Raw genomic sequence first — 7308 nt, 5'->3', positions numbered from 1 at the left:
GCAGGATGACGTCAGTTACAGGCGGGCGGCAGTGAGGGTGAGAGAGGCGAGAGCGAGTCAGCGAGAGAGGCAAGAGCGACTTGGCCCGACGGGTGGGGAATGGGGATTAGGGTTTGTGGAGGGGAGCGGCCGGGGGGGAGCTTATATTGCCTCCCCTGGAAACCTGGCCTGGCCGTGCCTACCGTTAGAAAATGGGTCGGGCTTGGGCCGGGCCGGGCTTGGGCCAGGCCAAAAAAATGGGCTTCGGCCCATGCCGCTGTGCCGCGGGCTGCATGCTCATCTTTAGGGTTCCCTGGTTCCTGCAGAAGCTGGTCGGGCAGCACCGTGCGGCCGTCCCAAGGTTTACAATTTCGACGAAATATCACCGAAATTTTCGAAATAATGCCTTTTTCGCTGAGGCCCGAAATTTTTTTATATCGGTCAAAAATTTTTGGTTAAATTCATCTTGCGGTCCAAAATTACACCAAACCCTACTAAAGTGGTCCTCCATATCTTCTAGTCTTATCAAAGCCCTAAATTTCATCAAATTTATTTAATTTTCTCACTCACACATTCGATGACAATAGCATATGCAGCTCGCCCACCGTCAGCCTGCTGTATTACCGTAGTGATATATTGTGTTATTTTGTCGATGTTATATAAATTTGTGATGGACGATGGATTAGAGAGTTTTTCTAGTGAATTGATGCTAAATTTTTTAAAAAATCAATTTAAATTTATTTAAATTTGACCTGATATTTCTGAAATTTCATATTTATTGCCTGGGACTGAATTTTTTTTCCTACCAGTAAAAAAAACTTGGGCCGTCCAGCTGGGCCTGCTCAAGCACCGGGCACATGATGTTGCACTACAAGTGGAATACCCCTTTAGCAACGCATACATGCATTGGTACAAGCCCACATACCGTTGGTAGGACCTATACCAACACATATTGTATGCGTTGCTATAAATGGCGTTACAAGAGTATATTGGAACGCTTACACATGTGTTGGTAAGAGGTGTGAATAAGCGTTGCAAAGTAGCAACACATACACCTATGCCTCGCCAACACATATATGCGTTGTAACTTGCATGTTCAAATCTGCTTTTGCTTTTTTAAAATTAGATGTGGATGTGAAATATAATTTTTTTATGTGAAGATGGCTTGGGTAATATCATAATATCGTATCATCACATCTCTCAACCATAGACACAAGCATCAAGTGTTTAAAGAAATCAAGATACTATTATTTCATTAAATAAAGGACTCAGTATGTACAAGGAAGAAAATGACAGAATATATACCATGGATTCCATAATACAATGTTTTAGCCTAAAAATAAGAAACTTTTCACGACAGCTGAAATAGTAAACTACTTCTTCTCCTGAAATCATGTAACTTCATTCTTCAATCATCCCAGCATCCAGATTCAGAGTACCATGTGTTTGTCCTGCATGAAAATATATAATGTATAAGTACATATTTATTATTCAATGAAGATATAATGTATAAGTAAGTACTAACGAGAAGACAATTTATTCACGTTGGAACACATTTCAGTCATTCAGAGAAATAGTATACTGCCTGTGCTAACGCTACGGCTTCATTTCAAGGATGTACATGAAAACAACCAAACAACGATTTTTTTTTCAGAGTTCAACTTTCACACAATTGTATATGACCATGTATATACAATCCGGGAAACACTTACACGTAACAAAGGCATAATAAAGTTATTTCTCGCATTAACCATATAATTTACAATCTGTCTAAGTCCTTAGACATGTCTTGGAGATCTTCATGGATACTTCATGCAAACTTCATCCTAAATAATCAAAGATGTCGTACCAAGTTTCTTAAAGTAGATATATTAAAGTAACTCTATAATTCACTTTTGATAAATGAAAGAAAAATTGTATTTGATCTTTTTTAAAATTAAATAGTAGATATAGTCGTAAATATATGTGCGCAACCGCGATGGATATTTATCTGGTTGTTCCTCAGTTTCTCCCTCTCTCCCATCCTGTTTTTCTTTCTTCAGATGATTTTCGGGTATTAGAAAGCTAACTAATGAAAATTATTGGACAAACGAAAAAAGCATTTCTTCTTGGCATAATCAACTGATTTATCAAGTAAGTTTTAAGTACTCCATCTGTTTTAAATTGTAAGTCGTTCCAGCTTTTCTAGATACATACTCCCTCCATTCCAAATTATAAGTCGCTTTGACTTTTTTGGTTCATCTATTTTTCTATGTATCTATACATATTATTATATCTAGATGCATAACAAAATGGATGTACCAAAAAAATCAAAGTGACTTATAATTTGGAATGGAGGAAGTAGTTTTTACTATGTATATAGACATAATGTATATTTAGGTGCATAGCAAAAGCTATATATCTAAAAATTAGAACAAAACTAATTATCTCTAGCTTGCGTGTTCTATTTCATAATGGCATTTTATTTTTGTAATCATGTGTTAAGTCGGTTCGTTTATTTTGTAAACTCGGTCGGGGCGTGTAGTGTGTTACTTTTGTAACACAGTGGTCTAACTCCTCTCTTTTGAGGATGAAACCGGATATTTCTTCTATTTTTTTAAAAAAATAGGCAAAATCAAATGTGCTAAACCTCTTCATCGATCTCCTCTCTGTGGGCCCGGACTATAAGTGACCCGTTTTGCTTCCTTGTCCAGGGTGCCGCCGTTGGTATTTTATGAGAAGAAAGGGGTAGACCTTTCCATTAGCCACGCTGCAGATGCTCCACTACTCCTACTGACGCGTGGGGTCACCCGTGTTTTTGACGGAAACATGCGAGTGGGTATGTTGGCTGGTCTGTCGCCATTCCTTATTGACGCAATACCAGAACGGCACGGAGAGTTTTGGAAGTGGCGCGTCAGATGGGGCCGGGCTTGGCGTGGGTTTTTCCATTATAATGGCAATTCTGGAAATTGCCTTGATCGGAGTCACGGATCCCTCCTTCCTATTTGCCTTGATTGACTTCCATTGGTTTTTATTTTACCGTAGCCTGCGGGATGTGTGAGGCGTACGTTGAAGCCTGGGTGGGGGAGATCTAAATAACGTTGGCCATCGGATCAAGTGAAGTATGTGAGAAAGGATTATGAGCCATAGATTTTAATGATATAGTAATCCTGGGTATAATTTTGTTGGTGCACAATGGTTGTAGTCTCTCAACGTGGGACTTTTTTTTGAGATCTAGTATAGTTTTGATTGGTCCCTTATAGTAGAGATATATAGTACGGATATAACTCATATCCAAATGAAATATGAATTCTTCCACACGTCGAGTTCTTCCCTTCTACATGTCCATCTACAGGTTGGTAGCAATCCTGGCATAATGGAAAATGAACATAAGGTTCATATTTTAGGGGATTGCACTATCAGAGCAATTATTTTTAACACTTGAAAAGTACGACTGTTAATATCTTACCATTAGCAAATGGCATACATCCGTCATTTGGCATAATTGAGTTTGAGTTCCCTCCTACCTGTTAATCTGTAAACTGAAGAACTAATAATCTAGTCAGAACAAATAACACTCCATCTGAGAACAAACTAATAAGACTATACTTACATATTTGGTTTCGCCAATCGCCACCACAGAAATTGATAATAATAAATTACTCAACTAACTAGAGGCTCCAATCTCTTGGATATGTACGTGAAAAAATTTCTCAATGAAATGAACACCGTACCTAGAGTTCATATAATAATTGATAAAATCAGATGACGAGAAATTACTCACCTAACTGCAGGATCCAGTTTGGCTTCTGCTGCTTCCACGTCGGTACTCAGCAATACAAATGAACACCTGCAGTCCTGCAAAAATGTGAGAACAATAAAATATGTTGTTCTAATCCCTTACCAAAATAAACATAACAATTCTATTATGCGCAGGGGTTCACTCCTGATGGGCCTAGAAAGCATAGCGACACACGGGTTTGGCATGCACGAACAGATCCTTAAGAGAAACAAAATAATTAATAATTAATAATAATTCCTAATTCTTACTTTGTAATATGCTGCTCTGAGATCTCGTCGCTCCTGCCAGCCCTTCCCCTTCTGATGATCTGCTCAACATGTAACTAAGGCCTCGTTCGTTTCTCTCGGATCGGCCCGGAAAGAGGTCCATTCCACCCGGATTGGATCAGCACGGAATGAATACCGGTCCAGCATGGAACAGGCGTTCGGTTAAGGCTAGCCTAGATTCCAATCCGGCCTGTTTCGACAATTCGACCCCCTCTACAGCCTGGAACCAATCCCCACCCGCAGGAACGAATCCCTCCGGAATCTGAGTCCATGAATGAAAAGTGGACCGGATTCAAGCCTGAGCTATCGAACGAGGCCTAAATCAATTTGGACCAGAGGGAGGAACAACCAGCGGGACGGAGGGCTGTGTTGGGCAGAAGGGGAGACGTTGGCTACTTGGCTAGATGGAGGATAGATAGGAGAAGATCATACCCGAAGCCAGCAGTCCAGCACGAATCCATGTCCATCGATATCCTCGCATCCGGGGTATGATGAACCTGCAGCCAAGGACTCGATCTTGACATGGGAGCACATCCAAGAGGGGGAAGCGTAAGGTTGAATCAAGAACCCTCATGTGCGGCGTGCGGCAGGATGTGAAGGGCTGGACTAGTACCGGATCTCTACGAGATTGAGAGGAACGCCTAGATCCTAAATTAACTCAAACCGAGGAATACGAGGAGGCAGCCACGCCCCACGCCCGGGTTTATGGATGGCCGGTTACGTGATTTGCTCGTGGCCGCGGGTTACGTGATTTGCTCGGGGCCGGGGGTGGGGTCGTGGGGAGTACAACAACGCATCAAGTTTCCGTTGCAAAGAATCCGTGGCCAAAGGCTAGCTAGTTGGTGGCGTAGTGTTGGCGAGCGGCGACTGAGGTACGGCGTGGAGATCCTGGCAAAGTCGACGGCGGGGCGCTGGCAGTCTCCTCCTGTGGCTGCTGGGCTAACAGGAGCAGTGGCAGCGGCGGTGACACCACCGTTGTCATCAGCTCAGGCTCCTGCGGCTGCACCTGTTGGGTACGCTGCTAAAGCTGAAGACGACGAAGAAGACGGCGATGATCAACTCGTGGGGGCAATGGCGACGGATCATTCTGGTCCAAGAGCCTTCATTGAAACCTGCACCCTGGTCGACTACTTTCAGGCAAGCTAGTGGAGTGGGTAAAGGCAGTTCCTGTAAACGCCAACGAGACATTTTCGATCTCTGTTATGGTACCGGAACCATACCTGACGGACGCCATCGCTCTTGTACAAGAAGCTTTGGTTTTCCCACCCTATGGGTACTTTGTGGATCACCCTGGCTACATCCGAGCTGTCTTGATCGACATCCCAGCAGTGCACCCGGATATGTTACCACTAGGACCCAATGAGGTTCTCTATTACATCCTGCGCGAGCTCAAGCTTGAGTCCCAAGGCACAGATGAAGCAGGCCAAGTGGAGGATAACAATGATCTTGATTCTTGGCAAGTTTATTGTAGAAAAATGGGTATCTACCGTGAAAAAAAGCTGATGCTTCGTTAAACCAAGGAGAATATAAAGAAAATGAAGATTGACGAAAAGGTTGACAAGATCAAGAGTGATATCCAAGATCAACATCTCAAGGACAGCGCCCACCCGCAGCAACTACTTCAGCTGGAGCTTGAACAGAAGAAGGACGTGGAGCAGCTGGACTTAGATCTACTTCTTCATCTGCTCCTCCAGTCAGCATCAGTTGCCGCTGTGTGCCAACAAGATCAAGTGAAGTACGAAGGCATGAATAAATTACCAGAGTGGGATCACAAAGTCATCGCGAAAATAGCCAGGAAGCTCAAGAAGCATATTGGAAGCCGGTGAACAAGCCAAGGAACTCAAAGGGCAAATGGGAACAGACGAAGAAGGAAACAGAGAAGTCGCAAGGCAGCAGATAGCCCCAATTTGTCTCCCTGAAGGTCAACATAAACAAATCCTGCAGGAAGTGTTCCCAAAGGCCGGCAGCAGCAAGCCCCTTCAGGCGCAGCAAAGGGACAGGCCAGCGGTCAAGCAAGCTACAAAGACGACGACATTGACTACAGTAGGCAAGGAGGAAGAGAACTTAAGGGACCTGCCAGTGCCAGAAGGAAAATTTGACAAGAGTCATGTAACATGTGAACTTGGTGTTCTTGGTCTAAACTCAAAAGCTGTTTTCAAAACTATGGTTGATCAGAAGATGGCCAAGATCAAGCAGAAGCTTAAAGAGCGGTTCAAGAGCTATGTGCTCGCGACCGAGATTAAACACCACTTGAAGCGATCTTCACAACACTTGCGGTTTGAGAGTCCCCTTATAATCCTCAAAGTTGATGAGACGATGGATGGATCCACATGGGCCGAGACCAGAAATGCTTTGAGTCTATTAGCATGTGGCACTGATGCAAATGATCCTCACTACCACAAAGAGTACCCAGTGGGCTAAGGAATTTTGTTATCCACGATGGGAGCCTATAGAGTATTCCCTTGCTGGCCGCTACTATAATATTGTGCCCAGGCATACAAGATACCAGAAAGATGAAGACAACAATAAACTCAAAATTACTCATAAAATCTTGGAGGAGTGTGAGCCAAATGAATTAAGTATGAAAATCTTCACTCATGCTTTGTGCGCTAACCCCAATAGGAGCAATGAAGAGTTAATGAAGCTGCATAGCACCCTGCAGGAGGTCTCCCAAAAATCCTTTGTCAGTACTGCTAAGAAAATGTTCAAGTTCTCTTACAATGATGTGCCTAAAGAATACAAGTCTTGCTTGTTGTACCTAGCTATCTTCCCCATTGGATACAAGATCAGGCGGTTAACCTTGATAGGAAGGTGGGTTGCAGAAGGGCTGATAACTAAGGAAGATTGGCCATACGTGATGACGTCCTCCAAACGTTTTCAAATTTTTACCACCGCATATGCATGTGATATCACGACATCTCGCCAAGTTTCATGATTTTCGGGATTCGTTTGAATTTTATAGAATTAAATAACCACTCGCACGCAAGTTCGCGACGTTGCCCCGTGAGCACGTTGATCGAAATTTGGAGACAGTTCCTAGATTTAGCATAAAGTGACACTAACAAACAAGAATAACATTTTTGGAATGGATCAAAATTATTATTCGATGCACCTGCAGTTCAAACCTACATTTTCCGGAAAATTGCAAGAAAACGAAATAAAGTGAAGAAAAATAGCAAACAACAATGAAATTGTGCCAAATTTGAACATGTTGTTCATGGTACAAATACAAATCTTAGAAAAAAAGTTGGTGGCAAAAAACAAAAAAAAAATTATTTTGCC

At 42.7% G+C, this 7308-nt stretch overlaps 1 long non-coding RNA gene and 1 pseudogene across 3 annotated transcripts; one reads left to right on the top strand and one right to left on the bottom strand.

Annotated features, from left to right (window-relative positions):
* Positions 1–3109: 3109 nt before the first annotated feature.
* LOC136534739 (uncharacterized) lies at positions 3110–4767 on the bottom strand. 3 transcript variants are annotated; one of them, XR_010778800.1, is made up of 4 exons: positions 4009–4767; positions 3743–3816; positions 3428–3508; positions 3110–3326 (listed from the first exon to the last, which is right to left on the bottom strand). It is a non-coding gene; the product is annotated as an uncharacterized lncRNA (long non-coding RNA). The 3 variants fall into 3 exon arrangements; XR_010778801.1 differs by having other exon boundaries at positions 3428–3500; XR_010778802.1 differs by having other exon boundaries at positions 4459–4767.
* A 108-nt stretch (positions 4768–4875) lies between these two features.
* LOC136534738 (uncharacterized) lies at positions 4876–5852 on the top strand (annotated as a pseudogene).
* Positions 5853–7308: the final 1456 nt, after the last annotated feature.

Source organism: Miscanthus floridulus, unplaced genomic scaffold, assembly GCF_019320115.1.
Source record: "Miscanthus floridulus cultivar M001 unplaced genomic scaffold, ASM1932011v1 os_2227, whole genome shotgun sequence".
NCBI classification, from domain to species: domain Eukaryota; kingdom Viridiplantae; phylum Streptophyta; class Magnoliopsida; order Poales; family Poaceae; genus Miscanthus; species Miscanthus floridulus.
The sequence above is the reverse complement of the archived record's forward strand: the minus strand, read 5'-3'. Positions and strand labels throughout refer to the sequence as shown.